At 55.3% G+C, this 19,187-nt stretch overlaps 1 protein-coding gene and 1 long non-coding RNA gene across 10 annotated transcripts in view; one reads left to right on the top strand and one right to left on the bottom strand.

Moving 5' to 3' along the window:
• The window catches only part of TNS1 (tensin 1), a 158,360-nt gene that overhangs the window by 124,101 nt on the left and 15,072 nt on the right, over positions 1-19,187 (bottom strand). The window contains exon 1 of one of the 9 annotated variants that reach the window (XM_053670896.1): positions 3,489-3,498. The exons of the other annotated variants lie outside the window; for them this stretch is intronic. The gene's annotated coding sequence lies outside the window, so the exon portion shown is untranslated. Of the gene's footprint in view, positions 1-3,488; positions 3,499-19,187 lie in introns of those variants that run through there. 9 annotated transcript variants of the gene reach the window in all.
• Positions 3,214-6,118, top strand: LOC119039493 (uncharacterized). Its single transcript, XR_005080623.2, has 3 exons — positions 3,214-3,365; positions 5,101-5,206; positions 5,877-6,118. It is a non-coding gene; the product is annotated as an uncharacterized LOC119039493 (long non-coding RNA).

Genomic DNA, 19,187 nt, shown 5'->3' with positions numbered 1-19,187 from the left:
GGGCTGACTCTTCCGCCCTCTCCAGTACACAACCCTCAGTTGGGCCTCAGTTTCCCTTGTTGGAGTAAAAGAGACTCACGGCCCCAAAAATAAGCCAAGAAGCCAGAACTGCCTTCAGCTAAGAGCCTCTGCTGGCCACCCCAGCCCCGCCCCCAACTTCCCTGAGCTCTGGGGCACACTCAGCCTCTCCTCTGTCGGGCCCCAACACCCCACCATCTCTCTGTGGGTTTCTGTCCAACCGGAGGGAAGAGCAGGCCCTAGTCCCTGGCTCAAGGCAGGGGACTGCAGTGAGACACCGGAAAGGACTTTATCTGCAGAAGAAGCCAGGACGGTGCAAGGGGCTGCCCTGATTGGAGGCAGGGGCTGACTGGGGTGGCCTCAGGCCCTACTCCTTCACTCTCTCCACTAAGGAGAAAAGGGAGGCTGGAAGGAGAGGCAGCCGGGGCCAGGAGGCCCAGTGTGGGTCCTCAGCCTACTCCCGAAGCCCACCCTGACACGCCCATCATGGGAAACCCAAGTCTCCAGAGGGTGGTGTACAGAAATCTTTAATGGTGTCACCCCCCTCCAACTGCTCACCTTGGAAAACAGGTCTGGAGAGCCAGGCGGTCCAGGGGAAGGGGGGAGTGACCCGCACCTCCCACACTCCTCCTGAGAGGCCCTGGAGAATGCACCCTTGGCTCGCAACCCCGCTGCTAGTTACACAAACCACTTCAAGCTGCCCTGACAACCTGTACTATTTACAAGTTTAGAAACTGAGGCTTAGGTAAGAGTTGCCCCCAGGTTTTTCTGCATCTTGGATCTTGGCACCAGTCCTCTGCCCACCATCTCCAGGCAGGCTGGGGAGGCCCCCGGAGGGGGTGAGCCAACTGGGGCAGGAGCTCGAGCTGCCCAACCTCAAAGCAACCCTCCCTCCCTGTCCTGGCACACTGGCCCCAGGTAGCCCCTCAGCAGGGGACATGGGCTCTGACTTCAACAGGGAGTGGGTAGAGGTCTGTGCTGCCTCTGAGCCCTCCATTCCCCACGGTGTCACGGTGTCAAAGAGCCCACAGGTCTGCTCCAGATCTTGTGGAGTTAACCGGCAGGACAAGGCATGGAGTGGGACAAGAAGAATCGGAAGCAACTCAGAATCTTTGCAGGAAGCAGCTGGGGCAGAGCTGCTGGGTGGTTGAGCAATGGGTGTGAGGGCAGAAAGCAGGCTCTCTGTTCCCCAAACGCTGGAGGGGAGGAGGACGCCCTGGCCTGCAAGGTCCTCAAATGTGTGCATCCCCAGGCCAGAGGCTACCACCCTGCTGCTCCCCTATTCCGGGTGTCAGAGAATTTCCCAACTCCAAGAATCCCAGGACCTCAGCATCCCAAGAGACCTTAGAGTTCATCTCTTCTAACCACATCCCAGCTCAGGAATCCTTCCAAGCTGTTGTCCAGCCTCTGTCTGAACTCCCTCCCAAGATGGGAAGCTCACTACCTTACAAGGAAGCCTGTTCTCTCACTGACCTGCCAGGCTTATTGGAAAGCCCTTCATTAAACTCAAGCCAAGCGTCCTTCACCAAACACAAATCCATCTGCCCCTCTGCTTCCAGTTCCTCCCTCAGACGAGACAGGAACCGAGAGCTCCCAAACTCCAAGTTTCGGTGACTGTCCATCAGTGATGAGAAATTACTAGCCAAATGGGGACCCCGCTTCTGAACTCAGCAGCACACCAGCCCAACTCCCCTCCACATGGCCACCACGCATCCTGTTTTTATCATGCTGGGCACCACAGTCCCCATGGGAGGTTCTGAATCGGGGCTTTGAAGGACATGAAGTATGTAGAAGTATGGGGTGAAGTATGGGATGAAGAATGGGATGGAGAGCCAGAAGGGTTCAAGGCCAGAGATCTGGAAGCAGAGGTTCCCAAGTTGCCTCCTCCACCACCCAAGAACTCTCTTTTCCAGATCAGAGTCCTGGTTCCCAGCACTGGCAGATCTGCTAGATTAGCTGAGCCCCTCCCAGGGCCCCACCCTCCATGGGCAGCAGAGTCAAGGCCAACCCCAAGTGGGATCCCAGCACTGATCCCACGTGGAGCCCTCCCACCCAGCTTTTCAACCAGAGCCAGGTCCGGGCCCTCCCTTCCACACCCTTCGGCCAGAGAGGTTGGGCAGAGGGTGGCTCAGCTCGGAGGTCCTGGGGGAAAGCAAGGGTGGGGGAGACAGAAGTATCCGCCAGCTGGCAGGGGTAGGAGCAACTTAAGGCCAAGTCAGAGCCACAATGGTCCCCACCCCACCCAGGCAGCTTCAGGAAGGGGCCTGGCAGAGACTCGAGGGAAGAGAGTGCTCCCTCCGCACCCTCCCGACCCCCCTCTTGGCTTTGCCACAGGAACAGGTGCTGGGGCTTCCAGAAGATGCCCCTGCCCCCCAGAGACTCTGAACCCTAGTTCCAGGTCCCCCTCCTAGCCTCACCCCACTACCACCCACCTGCCTTCCCCTACCCAGCACCCCTCCTGTCCTCTAACCCCATCAGACCCCCTGCAGGGAACACAGCTCGGGAGCACAGCAGGCTGCTCCTGGTCACCCCCCTAGGTCACTCCCTTCCCAGTTTCCTCTTCTAGGACAGGGGACAGACAGCCCCAGAACATCTGGGCAGGCAGTCTTGGCCCTGGTCCTGAACTGGGAGCTGATGGACAGACACTGAGAATAGCTCTGTATGAATTCTCCAGTTTGGGCAGGGGTGGCAGGCAGGGCATCGGAGGGTCAGGGGTGGGGGGAAAGGAAGGACAGGGGGGTGAAAGGCAGCTGTGTGTGTCTGTTCATTAACCACCTGGATTAGCCATTTCTGCCCAGAGGGCTGAGGAAGGAGTGAGAAGCTGACTGGGGGAGGGCTGCAGGGGCACTCATGCCAGGCTGTGCCCATGGCAGGGGAGCAGGGACCCAAGCTGAGGGGCGCGCTTTTAACTCCAACCTTCCCGGGTCTGCCAGACCCTCCCTTACAGACATGGCCAGCCCCTGGGAAATGAGGGAAGGGAGCAAGGAGAACCTCAAGGAGGAAAAGGGGGCCCAGTAACAACTCCAGCGGGTGGCGGGGGACAGAACTAGGAGGAAAAGCTGCCTGCTCTTCTCAGGGTCCTCTTCCCCAGGGCAGCCCCACACGGGCAGGCAGGTGGGGAGGAGAGCGCTGGAGGCGGGATACTCCCTACCTCCTCCCTTCTTCAGTAGGTGTGTCCCTCCCCACTCACTTCAGGGGAACGGTCTGCAGCCACTGACACCAGCAACTTCCCCAGCAAACAAGACTCCTCTGAACTTGTGTCTCTCTGAATGGACAACCACACCCCAGAAATCACTGCAAAAGTCTCAGACACGTCTGAAGAGGGGACTGACAGGTTGGCCGGAGGGGTAAGCCTGGCACACAGACTTGCGACCAGGAGGGCTGACCTCCTCCCCTAACGTATGCCCTGGTCAGTGGCCCTGACAGCATCTGTAAGGACAGCCAGCAGCACCCACAGACCCCACACTCACCTTTCTGGCCGAGGAACCCCTGGATGGGGTGGGTATCTGGGCTCACAGGACAGGGTGGTGAGTTAGTGATGGGGCAGCAGCTATAGCTGGCAGGAAGCTGGTTGCTGAGAGGAGGGCGTGAGTGAGCCTTGTGTCCAGGCAGGGAGCAGGCACGGGGAGCAGAGCTGGCCCCAGGGCTACTGCTGGGAGCAACTGAGCAAGGGCGCTGCTGGCCCAGCTCCCTCCCCCGGCAGCGGCAGGCGGGCAAGCACGCACCGCCTTCTTCCCGGAGCCGGCCAGCAGCCCGCCCCACTGCCGCCTCCTTTAACCCCTGCGGCGCTCACACCCAGCTTCAGCCAGGCTGGCAGTGGCAGGGCACAGGCACCCCCCAGGCAGGGCACACCAAGCCATGTGGACTCCCTGTCCGTCAGCCACAGGCCCAGCAGCCTCCCTGAGGGCATTTGGGGACGGGGCCAAAGAGCTTGCAGGGCAGAAGTGAAGAAAGCGGGGCAAGAACCCAAGGAAGAGACTCAGCTGCCTTGAACCACCGCTGAGTGAGGAAGCTTGTTGAGATGATGAGGAGGAGGAAGAAGAGGAGGAAGAAGAGCAACTCTCAACTTTTGCAGAGCGCTCATTTTGTGACTGTTGACCTAGAATCTCACTTCTGAATCTGTGTTTTCCTTATGGATATTTGTGACGGCACGTGCAAAACTGATTTGAATTGAATGCTAGTTAATTAAGTGCATGCTTCAATTCCATCTGAATGAATGCATCAAAAAATAAGATGGATTGATGGATGGAGAGATAAACAGAAATGGGAGAGAAGGACCGTGCCAAAGTGTTCTTTATAGAACCCAGGATGTTAACCATAAGTTCCTTTAAGTTTTGTACATGTACAAATATTTTGTACATGGACAAGATTTTACAATTTGAAAGACTGGGGGAAATGAGATTTGTAAAGTGTGGAGTACTATATACATGATAGAAGCGAAGAAGCAGATAAGATTATTTTGCAGGGAAGGGAAAAGTCATTTGCTGCACACCTCTTGTACACCAGGCTCTTAAGCATTTTCTCACTGAATTTTGGAATTACCCTGTTATTTTCGCTGAAGAAAGTGACCTCAAAGCAGTTTGGTGACTTGTCCAAAACAACAGAGAATGGTACAGAGCAGGAGCTCAGACCTGACTGGCCACCTCTGGAGCCAAGCTCCTTACTGCCCAGCCCATCAGAAATTGAAAGAGCCTTCCTCTCTCCATCTGGGCCACCTTTGTGTGAGGTCCTGGGCCAGTGACCTGATCTACGGGCCTCAGTGTCCCCTGCTGTACGATGAGATTGGAGCCAAAGGTATTCAACATCTTTCCCAGTTCTAACTCACCAATTTTATTAATTCAACTAAACCATTCCTCAGGCTTCAATTTTCCAAAGAAAGAAAGTGACAGGGGAGACCCAGAAGGGACAAGCATGGGGGCATGAGCATCACAGGGGAGATGGTCAGCATCTTAGAGAGCGGCTCCCCATCCCCATCAGTGACAGAGAAACCCCTGAGGATGGGAGGGAGAAGGGCGCCTTCTCAGGATCTGATGTAGGGGAGGTGGAGATGGAGGTGTCATTATACCCACCTCCCACCTCCAGAGCAAGAGGACCTTCCTTCCAAGGTGGGAAGAGCCTGGTCGCCAGAGTCCCCAACTCCAGCATCTCAGAACCTCCAGCACTGACAGCAGCCTCAACCTGTGAGCAGGTGAGTGTGGCCACAGATGGAAGGACAGATGCCCCACAGAACTCGCCTCCGAGACTATTGGACTAAGTAGGAAAACCTGCCTCCCCATCCTGTGCCCAGCCCTCTCTGACCCCAACTCTAAGGCAAAGGGCTCCTAACAGCCTTATCCTGCCTAACGCCATGCGCCCTGCAGGCCTAGGTCTGCTCTTGGGCTTGGACCAGCCGTGGTCAGGGGAAGGAGGTGAGGACTCCGTGTCAGCAATATAGGATCCTCTAGAGGTGGGTGGGGAGACTCTTAAGAAAATGAAAGGCGCCCCTTTCATTTTGGGGGTCACGGTACAGCAGAAGAATCATCCATCTTTCCTCTTTCCAACCCACACCCATTATCGTCCTGATTGACATCAAATAGTCCCTGGCCCCCCACAGCCTATCCTGTCCCACCTCCACGGCAGGACCTCCGCAGCCCTCTCTGATGGCACTGCTTCTCGGGCCTACTTATCCCAAGGTTCCCTCTTCTCCACATCAGCATTCAGGGCTCCCTTTAAAAGCCATGGATCCTCCCCCAATGGCACCACTTGGTAGACACCGTCCCCTCTGAACACCCAAGGCTCTTGCTCACATACTAATGCCGAGGCTTGTTGGGTGTATCTCCCACTGAGCAAAGATTTACCTTTTCCTTCCCTTCTCCTAGTATGTCCAGTGCCCAGCAAGCTTGACTCATAATGGATTCTCAATAAAGGTGGACTGAATACGCCAACAATGACGAGATGGATGCACGGATGGATGGGTGACTGGTTAAAAATTAAATAAAGGGGCATTTTTAATGCTTAATTTCACACAAGGCTGTACCAAGATCATTGCTGGCTGACTTTTATCTTCAAAGCTATGTAATCACGGACAGAAAAACTCACCATGCTAAGTAAGACATGGGGACAATCAGACAAACACGTGATGTCCCGGGTGCATCCCATCCACCCCAGGTCTGCGGCAGCTCCAGGGGACTCTGAGCGACACCCTCTCCAGCTGCTCTCAAGGAGGCTTCGGTGGTGAAACGCTCCACCCCCCACCCCAACATCACCCCCTCTCCCAGCACCTGGGCCCAGAACCATGAGTTCAGCAAGTCTCTAGAAACCACACAGACAGGAAGTCGAGGAGCAAGAGGATTTCAAAGAAGAGGAGCAGCCTTCCCCTTCATGTCCATGAGCTGTCCCACAGCCCATCAGCCACCCCCCGGCTTCCCCCAGTGTCTGTCCCTCTGTCATTGATACAAACACACTCGAAGTGAGAACTGCTTTGTGCAGAAGCCTGCTCAGCCCTTTTTCTCTCCCCACTCCTCCTCCTCCTAACCAATGAAGACGCAGAATTCCCAGGGTTTCCCATCTCCCATCCCCCAGCCCCCCGCCTGCCTCAGGAGCCAGCCCAGACCCCTTTCCCTCCTCCCTTCCTCCCTCCCTCCCATCCCCATGTGCAGCACCGCACATCTGGTTCCAGTTGTGGTTGGTCCGTTCAGGGGCAGGCCTGGGGGTTTCTCATAAAACTGAATAACACCAGTGTTGGAGCTAGTGGGGGGGGGATGGGAGGGCAGGAGGCCTGTGGGGGCAGAGGGAGCGAAGTCAGCAGCAAGGAGGCACGGAGACTCACGGAACGCAGGCAGGAGCAGGGCAGTGCCAGGCATCTCCTGTGTGGTCAATGGATGCCTGTTGAGGGAAGACAGAAGCCAGAGAAACAGAGGGAGGGATGTCAGGAGGAGAGAGAGTGGGACAAGGAGGAGGTCAGCCACAGGGACCTAGAAGGAGGAAAGAGACAGAACTGGGGGTGGTGGCGGCCGCAGAGCCACAGAGAAGCCATTGAAACAAGCAGGGAAAATGAATTGTGTGTGTTGGGGCCAGGTGCTGAGTTAGGCACTTCATCTAGGGAAGGAGGGGACACAACAGAAAGGAAGACAGAGGGGACAGAGAGAGGAGAAAGGACAAAGATAACATCCAGAGAAAGACGGCCCGAAAATGCTGAATCCAGATTTCCCCTGCCCCTCGGCCCCACCACGGCGGGGTGGAGGGGGGTGAGCCTGGACCAGGAGCTGCTCTCACTCTCCCTTCCTTTCACTTTAATCAGCATCTAAGTGCCCGTTCTTCCCCCTGCTGCTTTTCCGTGCTGGCCTCCACTAAAACCTGGGACGTGGCCGTGGTTTCTATCCGTCTCAGAGATGGGCTCAGTGTGGTGAAGTGACTTACCCAAAACTCCAGAGCAGCTGATGAAAGGAACAGAATTCGAATCCACATCTTCCCACTCAAGCCCATGTCACTGCATGATGCAGGTGGGGATTCCTTAGGTCCCAACGCTCCCCTGGAGGGTGTCATGTCAGGTGACCTACAGTCTCAAGGGGACGGATTCCCAGGTCCTTACACAACTAAGTGGAAGCTCCTCTGAGGGCAAAGGTTGACCAAAAACACCATCATCTGAAGACGGGGGAGACACGGTCTCCCAGGGAGCTACGGGAGCCACCCACTCCAGTGTCCTTGGCAGGGCCACATGCCCCGGTCCCCAAACCTGAGGCCCCAGGCCTCAGAATCCTGCTGAACCCAACATGCGGAAGGCTGGAAACCAGGCCCTGGGGGTGGGGGGTCACCCCAGGCATTTGGTCAATGTCTGTGCATTTGGGTTGCCCATCTCCCTTTTGACCACGCCCCCCCCCACTACCACACACGCACCGGCACAAGCCAGAGATGAGTTTGGACTAGTCCCCCGGGATGCTTTCATCTCTGAGTCATGCCCTAGGACCCCCCTTTGCCAGGGCTCCCCCATGGCACGCTCCAGAAGCCACGCCCTCCCCTGCGGCCCCACAGAGCCCCTGTCCCTCCCTCCCTTCCTGAGGCTCCACAGGCCAAGTCACTGGTCACTTCCCTTTCTGTTCATCATCCCTAACACTCAGGCCAGACTGAGGCCAGAACAGGGGCCACCCTCTCCTCCCCACCAGTGTCCCCGATCTGCATGCATTTGGGTGCTTTCCCATCACCTCTCCAAGTGCAGAAATGGACACAGCCTTGGGTCCTTTGTCACACACTCCCCCGAGGAGGAAGCAGTGCCAGGCCTTCTACACTCCAGCTCCCTACGCTCAGATGTGCACCCCAGTGTGAGGGCAGAAGACAGGAAAACATGGGGAAACCGCCTGCCCGCTGCTTGTCTCTGACACCTGCGGCGGCCCTGTCCTCCTCTGAGTCTGCCTGGCCGTCCAGGCTGGATTCCTCTGAGGAGATCACTAGCTTCAGCCTGGGCTTTTCAGGGGGCCCACAGCCTCCCTCAGCGAGGCACATCCACCACCCTGACCTCAGCATTATTAGGTTCCTCAACTGGAAGGTCAGGGACTCCCCCAGACCTAGGTTATCTGGGTTTCAGGAAGGTGCTGGCAGGATCCTCGATGAAATGCTCAAAGGTGGGATAGAAAGCCAAGTGGATTCCTAGGCGGTGTTGATTAATAGATCAATGTCAACTTGCCAAAGGGCTCTGTCCTCTGTCCTGGCTTGTCCAACATACTTATCAGTAACTTAGGTGAAGAACGGAGGCCTACCCAGTACCCAAAGGAGAAAAAAAAAAAAAAACAGAAAAAAAGAGCTAAGATGCTGAAATAAATTCAAATGCAAAACTGACTTTATAAACAAGATAAAATTAGTAAAGGAACATTTCTCTTGGGGTAAAGTCCTGAACTAAGGTTCAAAAGTCATTTGAAAAAACAGATAATAGTTCATGTAGGGAAAGCTCTCGGAGTTAGTGAAAACAGAAGTTCAGTTCCACCGCAGAAGGAGACGGCTGCCCCCAAACGGCAGCTGCACTCGGGTCACATTAATAAAGGCACGGAACCCGGACCGAAGGCGGTGAGAGTTCCACTTCGCTCCATGCTGCTTGGATATCACCAGAGGTGCGCTCTCTTCTGCATACCATAAACCAGACAGCATCCCGAGGCGGACAGAGCAGACAATAAACACTGCTGGCACACAGCAAGCACAGGGAAGGGAAGAGAACTCGGCCCGTTTCAGATGATAAAGAACGGACATGATGGGTATCATTGAATCCTCGACAAACTGTTCGGGAAAGGGAGCTGGGCAAGTTCCACAGCCGCACACACCGCCATTGTCTCTCGGCCCCTTCATCCGCGAATTCCTTGAAGCCTGGGACCATTTCCCATTTATCTCTGAAGGTCCAAGAAGCAGAAACTGCCAGAAGCTGAGCAGCCGTTAAGGACAGAACAGTGACCTGATGAGTCCGGGCCTGGGGAGCTGATCAGTGGCCAGCATGCTGGCCCCAGCGTGAGAGCTGGCCTTTGGCAAAGCCGGCTGCCAGGCTGGCGGAGGCGAGGCGCTGGGCTGGCCGAACTTTTAGCTCACATGTGCTATCCCAGCTGTCATATGTGTAGTGGCCAACAGGCCTCCCACCCCACAACACGCCCCCTTTCACTGCCCGGTAGCCCTGTGGGGACTGGCCCCAGCCAGGAACGCTTGCCCCAAGGCTGGTGCCGCCTACTGGCCCAAATGCCACTGAACTTGGGCTCCTCTCCACCTGCACAGCCTCCTGCCGCCTCCTCACTCTGTAGTGTATCTATTTCCCTTTCCTCAACCCCCTCACGCCACCCCTCATCTCACCATTGCTCTTCTTAATGTCTAACCTCATTCCTCCCATCTTCCCCTTGGGGCTGCTTCTCCTTGCCACGTGCTCTCATGGCAATGGGCTGCCAAAAATGTCAGCCCTCAACCTCCCCTCATACATTTTTTTAAGTTTTTATAGCTCTCTCGGGGTGCGAGAGAGCTGGAGGCTTCACTCCTGAGGACTTAGGTCCCCCCACCACAGAGAGTAATAATAATCGCTTTGCTCCACCTTGAAATGAGGCACTATCCATTCCAGGGTGTGAGAATCACAGAAACCCAGCTCCATCCCAAAGCCCAGGCGTGGAGGGGAGAGTCCAGGCTTTGGAATTGCCTACTGTGGCTGAAGACTACCCCCCCACCCCACTCAAGGGCTGTGTGACCTCAGGGAAGCGACTTAACCACTCTGAGCCCTGAGTGCAGAGTCTGGCACAGAGCAGCCCTCCATGCTCGCCCTGCATCCCACTCCTTCAAAGAAGCCCTCACCCCCCCCCCAGAGCCCCGATTCAGCTCTCCTTCCTATATATCTCTCTGGCCTTGTTTACTAAACACTCCAATTAATATTGTAAGCTTTCCATGTGCCAGGCACTGTCCTTAGAGCTTTGTGGGCATTAACTCACTTTAATTCTCCTAACAGTTCCCTATTAATCCCATTTTATAGATGAGAAAACTGAAGTTCAGAGACACCAGCTGATTGCTACTACTCTTCTCCATGAAGTAGCCACATGAGTCACTGGGGACCTCAGGGCCTTGCCAGTCGACATCTTGCTCCATGCAGGGCTCTCCTTGGACCCAATAAATGCTCAGGCAGCCCCGTGTGCAGCTCCAGGCCCTGGGAGTCTTGCACACACCTAGCAGCGCCCACCCTGAGGGGAAACCTGCTTTCTGTGGCTCCTGGTTCTGCTTCAGAGAGCAAATCCCTGCAAAGCTATATCCAAAAACTTCTCTCTCTGAGAGAACACACACACACACAACTACCACTTACAATCTCTCATTTTCCAGGCTGGACAGCCCCAGCTCTTTCAGTTTCTGGATCTTTCCACATCCCAGGTGCTCCGTGGTCTCTCTGGTTCTGGTCCTTTTCCAGTTGGCCCTCAGGCGTTCATTCATTCACCCATTCACTCAACAAACACTGTTTAAGTGCTGGCAGAGCAGTGCACAGGCCCCTGTGCTGGGACCCCCTCAGGAACCTGAGAAAGGAAGACTGAGCGTCTGCTCTCAAGGAGCACTTGGTCCGGAGGAGGAAGAAGGCACCAAACAAACAAAAACACAAACACAGAGGACCTCTGAGCGAAACGAAGGGCAAGAACCAGAACCGAATGCCAGAGGGAGGGAGCACTTAGCTGTAACCGCTGATGTGCTCCTCTGTGCTGGCCCCTGTTCTAAAGCCCGTGCGTGCATTCGCTCACTGTCTCCTGGCTGCAGCCCTGGGAGGAGATGTTACTCTAACCCTGCTTTCAAACGTGGAGGAAGCTCCCACACGAGAGCTGAAGTCACTTGCCCAAAGTCAATACCAGTAAGACAGCAAAGAAGCCGTGGCGATGGGACTAACCCCAGTCTGGACTTCTGACTGCTCTGCCGTCTTATCTCTGAGAGGCTGCGAGAGCTCTCCTTTGGACCCAGTTCCCAAACTCATGACCCACACACAAGTGCGGGCAGCAGCCTGACCCTGGGGAAGGCAGTGGCCCACCCTGGCAGGACCTGGACCCTGTGCCTCGCTTTTATCTGTGCACACTAGTGTCACATTGGCTTCACCAAGATGGCAGTCACCCCACTCCAGTACCCCCGATTTGTTCTCTTGCTGATGTCACCTTCCAGCCTTTGCCCTTTACCTAGGTCAGCTTCAAGATGGCTAGAGGGGCTGGCAAAAGAGGTGAATGAGGCCAGTGGCCAGCACCTCCCAACAGGGCCTGCTTGAGACATGGCTCCCTGATAGGACCAGGGAGGGGGCAAGAAGGACTCCCGACTCTGAGAAACAGTCACTGCAGGCTCTACGCAGGCCACCCCACTGAGGCTCACGAAACATTGGCAAGAATTTAGTGCTGACCAGCCCAAGCCTCTCCTTGTAGTGATGTGGAAACTGAGGACTGGGAACGACAGAAATGGAGACCTAATGTCACCACAGGAAGGAAACTCAATGGACTCAACCTCAGAACCAGGTGTCCAGCTCCCAGCCCAGTGTTCAGGCCCCTGCATCACACCAGCCCCCAGGAGAGCTGGCTCTGGCTGGCCTCGCCCCTGCAGGGAACGAACGAAGCAGGAGACTGTCCATGTAAACAGCAGGAGAGAAGGGGCGGGCCTGGGCGGGGAGGGACACGCAGGGCCCAGGGAAAGGATGCCTGGGCCGCGGGTGCAGCACAGTCCTGCTCTTGGAAAGATGACCAGAGCAAAGGCGAGGCGCCAAGGATAAGCAGGGTGAGGGGCCACAGCTGGAGCCCCTTCTATGGGTGCTCCTCCCCAGGGACCCCACAGTGACTGCTATCCCAGGAACACTGTGTTCGGGCTGTGACTCTTGGCTCAAACACCCTACCCTGGCAGAGCTCCAGCTGCCTGTTTAATAATGTACAGCCAATCGGCCATTAACAGCAGATTCCAACCAAAAAAAAAAGTTCAGTGGTTGTTTTTGTTGTTGTTGGGTTTTTTTTTCCTTCTTCTTCTTCCGGGTAATTGGTGGTGATTATGAAAAACAAGTCTTGTCTGGCTGACATCCAGGGCAAGCACAGATTGCCCAGGATAAGGGATCCTGGCAGATCCCACCTGCCTCTGCTCACCCCCACACCATCGTGCCCAGGCGCCAAAGCGCCCGCTCCTACCTCCATACTTTTGGCAATGCCCTGGGCCTGCTACCCCGGGGAGGCAGCCATCCTGGCACCTGGGAGTTCCAGAGAGGATGAGAAGGATGTGGGATGTGCTGGCAGGGGCGGGGCAGGCAGGGGCCCAGCTCTACATGGGCCCAATGCTTCCTAGGAATTCCACTCCTGTCTGGCTGGGGTGGGAAGCAGAAGGTGAGGACCTAAGTCCAGGACCAGATGGCCAGCTCTCCTGGGCAGGGCTGGGGAAGGAAGCAAGGATCCTGGAGCCCCTCGGGCTTTACTCCTCCCTGTAGGACAGTCTGGACTCATGCTAGGGTCAAGGAGCTCAAAGGGAAAAGTCTCACAGGAGGGCAGTTAAGACAAGGAGTGGAAACTCGGTCCTGTAAGAAGCTTTATGGTGAACAGATAGGTCCTGGGCTGTCTGTGGCAGTGGGCCTGGGGGAGAAAGCCTGCCAGATTCTCCTGCCTTCTGCAGCCTGGCAAGGCACCACCAGAAACAGGAACAGTGCAATGCATCATGGTGGTGAGAGCTGCCAGGGACCAAAGGCCTGGATCCTTATGGCTATGACTGGCTCCCTGGTGAGCCTGGGCCTGTCCTGCACCCTCTCTGGGCTTCCATCTCATCACCAACCAGCTGGGTCCCCATCCTGCCTGGGGGTCCCAGCCAGAGAGGAATTGCCAAGGCCAGATGCAAGACACACAGAGGGGTCTGTAATCATGCTGATGGTGATGACAGTGATGTGGTATCATCTGTCCAGGTCTTAGCATGTTCAATACACAGGACTTTTCCCCGGTGACCCTCCTAGGCAGGTACTATGATTATCACCTTCATACAGAGGAGGAGACTGAGGGTCATAGAGGTCAAGTCATTTGCCCAAGGTCATAAGGCTAGTGAGTAATAGAGGCAGGACTCAGATGCAAGCCACCTATAACCTCAGGACTTTTTACCTCGCTGCCTTCAAGAGTCCAATCAAGGGGACTCTCGATTGGACTGGGGTCAGAGGCCCAGACCCCAAGCGCTGAGAGCACCAGCAGCTCTCGTGTGTCCTACACACCTGCGTACGCTTCCCTCCTCCCCAATCCCACCTCCGAGCCTCTCATCATACCACGCACTGGCAGAGTCGGCACCCCCCCTTGGTCCTTCACTTCCCTCCTACTCCTCAGGGCTTCCTGCCCCCCAGGCAAGGGCACACACAGACCAAGGCACACATCATGCACACTCACACTTATGCATACACTCTCACACACACGTGCAGGCACAGGTACCCACACACTATACAGACACATTTGTTCCCACAGGGATAGAAACATATATACAGATACACACGCACAATCGCTTTGCACTCATTCTTATGCCTAAAGGCCCCTAAAGATCCACGCTGACACACACACTGGTACCCACACAGGCACATGCCCACACATGTTTACACAAGGATCCATGCACACTCATACATGCACACTCCCATGCATGCACACACACACAGGCACACGTGTGAACTCTAGCCACAGGAGATTTAGTACAGACACCCACGGGTGGTCTGGGCGGGCAGAGCTGGACAGGTGTCTGCCATGCTTCCCGGGTGGTTACTGCAAAGGCTAGAGGCTAATAATACCGCAGTGCATTCCTGGCCAGAGATAAGCGGCCCCAAGCATCCTCGGCACGCTCCGGTCTCAGTGTCTCACCCCTGTGGATTCCACCCACCCGCAGCGCCATCCAGGAGCCCCAGACACCGGCGCCACCAGTGCAGACACCTTGGCCATGGGCCTGCCACGCTCCCCTCCCTTCTGCGTCTCCCTCTCCAAGGACCCCGGGCCTGCTGTGCCTCGGTTTCCCCTCAGAGCCACTCATACAGCAAAGAGAGAAGGTCTATAGGCGTGCTGAGAAGTGGGCTAAAGTACAAGTTTTCCTTCCTGCATTCCAGTCCCTCCAGGCTGGGCAAACATGCACCCCACATGGCCTCAGGTACTAAACACACATGGCCGAGACAGAACGTAGGTGGGGGGTGCGGGGGCAGGCAGCTAAAGGAGCCCCTCCTGCTAGGGGGTGTTGGGACATCTCATCCCACCAGTCCTCTCCACAACCCAGTTATGTCATCATTATGGCTCAGGGGTCAGGATGAAGGGCTGAGGCTTGGAAAACAAGGCAGGACCCTGAAGATGATGGGGACTCACACAGGAGCACACAGGTCCCAAGGGGCACCAACCGAAACAGGCAGGGAGTCACACAGACACAGAAAGAAAAGTCAGACAGAAAAGCGAAAGCAAAGACAGAAAGACCCGGTGGTGGGACCTGAGACATGGGAAGGCAAGAGGCAGCAAGGAGATAAGACGTGGTCGTTCACAGAGGCAAGGAGCTGGCAAGGTCTGTCTTCAGCCCTCACCTCAGTCTCTCCCTCACCTTGTAGCCCAACCCATGTTCCAGGGCCACAGCGCTAAAGTCTGCGCATGCACACTCAAGCACACACATGCATGCACATGCACACACAAACACACTCACAACTAACTCTCAATTGTCCCTCTCCGCAACTGAGTCAGTGAGGTCAAGAGCTGCTGAGGGCATTTCTCACAGGAGAACAGTGAGCCCTGAGAAGGGCTGTGGCTTTCCCAGCGGTGCCCAGGACCTTGGGGAGAAAGCTGGGAAGAGGGCCTCAGTACCCCCTTCCCCTCGATCAACCAGGAGGCAGCCACCCCAGCCCACAGAGCTGACGCATGTGGCCTTGGAAGGAAGCCAGAGAAAGAGAGGAAGGACACAGACCCCAGGAATTCTGGAGCACAACTCTCTCAGCGCCAAGAAGATGGGATCATGAAGGATCAGAAAAGCGTTCTAATCTTGAGCCCAAAAGACCAGGCTCAGAGAGGGCAGGACCTTGGCTGGCAATGAAAGCAGCCTGTGCAGGGGCACAGGGGGCGGGGCCACGGTGGGGAGCACAGCTGAAAGAGGGGTCATGTTCCCACGAAGCCTCGGCCTCCCCCAGCCGGCCACCCGGTAAGGCAGCAGTGCTCCCCAGAGTTGCGTGACCCCAGGACCAGCCCCTCTGGCGCTGCCTGCTCTCCCCAGTCCTGAGCAAGCCAGGCAGCCTTACATGGACATCTGAGGGGCACAGTACCAGATGAGGCAGCGAGGGAGACAGGCACATGAGCTTTCCCCCTCCCAACTTCATCCCAAAGGGCCACTCTCCCCCTAGTCTCTCCTTCCACAGCCTCCTTCCTTCCAGGGGACCAGCAACGGCAAGGGCAGGCCAAGGCAGAGAGGGGAAGCTGGGAACGAGAGGGCCACTGGCCCCAGATCTCACAGCCGGCTGGACAGAGACCGCAGCTGGGAGCCTGCGGGGGAATGTGTGCTACAGACAAGAAGGAAGGGAGAGGAGAGGGACAGGGACTGAGGGAAAGTGACCCCACGTCACCAGAGGTCGGCGGCAGCAAGACGGAGGCAATGATACATGGAGATACAAGGTTACTGTAGACGTAGAGGCTAGAGCATAGTTTCCAAGTTCATCTGCTTGATTCAAACCAAGCGAAACAAGACAATTTTGAGATAATCAGGGAAAATTGAATACAAGGAAGGTACGAGCTGCTCTTAAGAAATTACTATTAATTAGACCGATGGTGACAATGGTATTTTAGTAATAGTAAAGTTAAAAGTCCTTATCTATTGATGATACATACTTACAGCGAAATCTTGTAATGACTGGGAGTGGCTTTAAACACACGCCAGCAAAAAAGGAGGGAAAGATGAACGAGCAACAGCCAGTGGCTGCTGGAGCAGGGAGATGAGTACAGAGGAGTTCAGTACACTCTTTTTGCCACTTCTGTATGTTTTAAATCTCCCATAATAAAGAATAACCCTCCCCCCAAATGGAAGGGGGCGGGGTTCGTCTCATCCATGTCTCCTAGAGTGTGGTGTGCAATACGATATTAGTTGGAAACATGCCTGAACAATTTTATTATTTTTATATTTAGGAAAGAATTAAGAATATTTAATTGTAGATTATGCCTATAAATTCAATCATTAGAATGAGTAAACGGCTAAAAAAGCAAGTCATTCTTTTAAAATGAAGGAATAGCATAGGATGGTGATGACGGACACGGTAAAATGAGAACAGAGAAGATGCCCGACAGCATCTGGGGAACCGGCGAGCTTACTGGACCACACCTTCGTGGAGGCAGACACGCAGTCCCACGCAGAGTCCCCATCCTCTGCCCATCACCTGTCTGCATCCTGCATCTGCAGGGGTGCAGCTACCAGGGACATCAGCCACTGAGGCCGCGCAGGGCCGTGGTGGGCGGACAGCCGGCCTGGAGAGTGCGGATGGTGAGCTAAACCAGCTAGAGCTGCTTATCTAAGGCTCTGTGCCCCCAGGGTCCCCAGTCCCTCCCCAGTCCTCTATGGTACACTCCGTTGCGTCCAGTTTACAGATTGGACACAACTAATTCAAAGAGGGCAAGTTACTTCTCAAGGTTCCAAGGCCAGTGGGTGGCAGGGATGTGAACCCACATCTCTTTGACACCCAAGCCTGCTAGTTGAACTTCAAAGGAGCATAAAGCAAAGAAAAAGTTGGAAAGGGAGACATGATGTGCGGGAGGGAGAGGAAAAGGAGACGGCAGGAAAGGCTGGGGCTGCACACCAGGTTTGGGGTGCCTGCACAGTCGCTACACAGAAGTGGCAGGAAGGGAAAGACTGCAGCAAGCCGAATAGAGGCTAGACCACGAGGGGACCTAGAAGGTAGAAGAGGAAGGCTGTGAGCCTTGGTGAGCATTTCAAAACATCGCACTTCTAAGCTTTGGGCTGGAATTAGACCAACTCGGTATGAGAATGTAGGTTATTCCATGCCTCCTGGAAGTTCTAGTTGGTAGTCAAATGTATTTGATTTATGAAAACGGGGAAATCAGTATAATTTCTCAAAACGTGAGGTTCGTAGGGGAAATATTAATGAAAGAATCCTTTCAGTGTCCTTCAGAGCCTGAAACAGACCTTAAGACCAAGGGGTTAGGGCAGCGCCATGAGAAGGCTGCCTGCTCGCCTGGGTTTCTAACTTCCCACGTTTAGGAAGGGGCGGGGCTGTTCATGATAAACCCTCCTCTAGGGAGCTCTCAGCACCCAGGAGATCCCCATCCATCTTTCCTGGCAGCTTGGAAGTCCCAGGGAGGCCCAGCCCCCAAAACAAGCCCTGCCTCCCATTCTTGCATCTTCACTCAGGACCAACATCCTGTGCTGAGGATCTGGGAGCTTATAGCTCCTGGGAGGGGAGTTGGGGAAGAGCGGGCGTTGGAACTTCAGCGGCACGATGGAAATTCTGGACACCCATTCATTAGCTGTGTGAGGTCAGGCAAGCAGTTTGACCTCTCTGAGCCTCAGGTTCCCCTCCCGCCCACCCTGTCCAAGCTAAAACTGGAAGAATAATAGTAACTTCCTCACAGGGCTGTTTTAAGAATTCATTGACATGACCCATGTAACGTGCTTAGCACAGAACCTAGCACCTAACTGCTTAACACATGATAACAACTATTATTATTATTATTATCACCCTTATTATTAACTATCCTATCTGAGATCTATAGTTGATAGTTTGGTAGTCGAGGCTCTGATGAGACTGGACGAAGGAAGCGGCGCCAGGGTGGGCAGCAGCCAGGACAAAGGCGGCCGAGCTGGGTGAGTGGCAGCAGCCCAACCTCATCCTCTCCAGGAATGCAGGGCCGGCGGGGCTGGGGGGTGGGGGGCAAGGGGAGATGCCTCGCCGCTGAGGTCAGGCCCTATTCAGAGCAGGCGGAGAGTTTATCATCCTTATGTGTGGGGAGGTGGGAGAGGGGGGAGAGGAAAGGGGAGAGGCAGCTGCGGAGAGCAGTGGCAGGACTCCCTTTGGGGGAGGGACCCAGCGCTGGGCAGGGGTCCTGGGAGACCAGCTCCCAGACCTCCACTGACTCCCCCAGTGTGTGGGGGCAGGAGTACCACCATCACACAAAGGAGACCTCACTCATATCCCAGTCAGGAACAGGACATTCACCCCACCATGTACACCATTTCCAAAACTCTTCACAGCAACACAGCAGCTAGATATTATTTTCTTAAGCTGTATCATACAGAGGAGGAAACTGAGGCTGGGGCCGGTCAAGCTCGCTGCCCAAAGAGGCTCACTGACACTAGTCCCATCTGCCATGGACCAGAGGCTGGGCTCACAGAGCTGGATTCAGGAGTGGCATGAGAACAGATGTGGGCTTAATTTAAGGGGCACAATTGGCCTGTGCTCTTTCCCCAGCTAGTGTGCAAGCCAGGGTGGGACTCCTAGATGTCCAAGCTGCTCAGCTCATCATCCCACCCCCTACAGACTCACACACCACCAGCACAGGAAGGCTGGGCCCTCGTCTTGCCACACACATCACTTCTAGTCTCCAGGTCCCAGCCGAGGGCTCCCGGCTGCTCCTTCAGTCCCCCAGGGCCCCTTCCCTGGCTCCCCACCATCAGAAGGCACCTCCTCAGAACTAACCAACTCCCTCCAGCTGTGGTTTCAACCTGTTTCCCCCTGGATTGTCCTCCATGAGATTAAGAAAATAATCCTG

The sequence above is a fragment of the Artibeus jamaicensis genome, unplaced genomic scaffold (assembly GCF_021234435.1).
Source record: "Artibeus jamaicensis isolate MK-2021 breed Jamaican fruit bat unplaced genomic scaffold, CSHL_Jam_final contig_1015, whole genome shotgun sequence".
NCBI lineage: Eukaryota > Metazoa > Chordata > Mammalia > Chiroptera > Phyllostomidae > Artibeus > Artibeus jamaicensis.
This window is presented reverse-complemented; position numbering and strand designations above follow the sequence as displayed.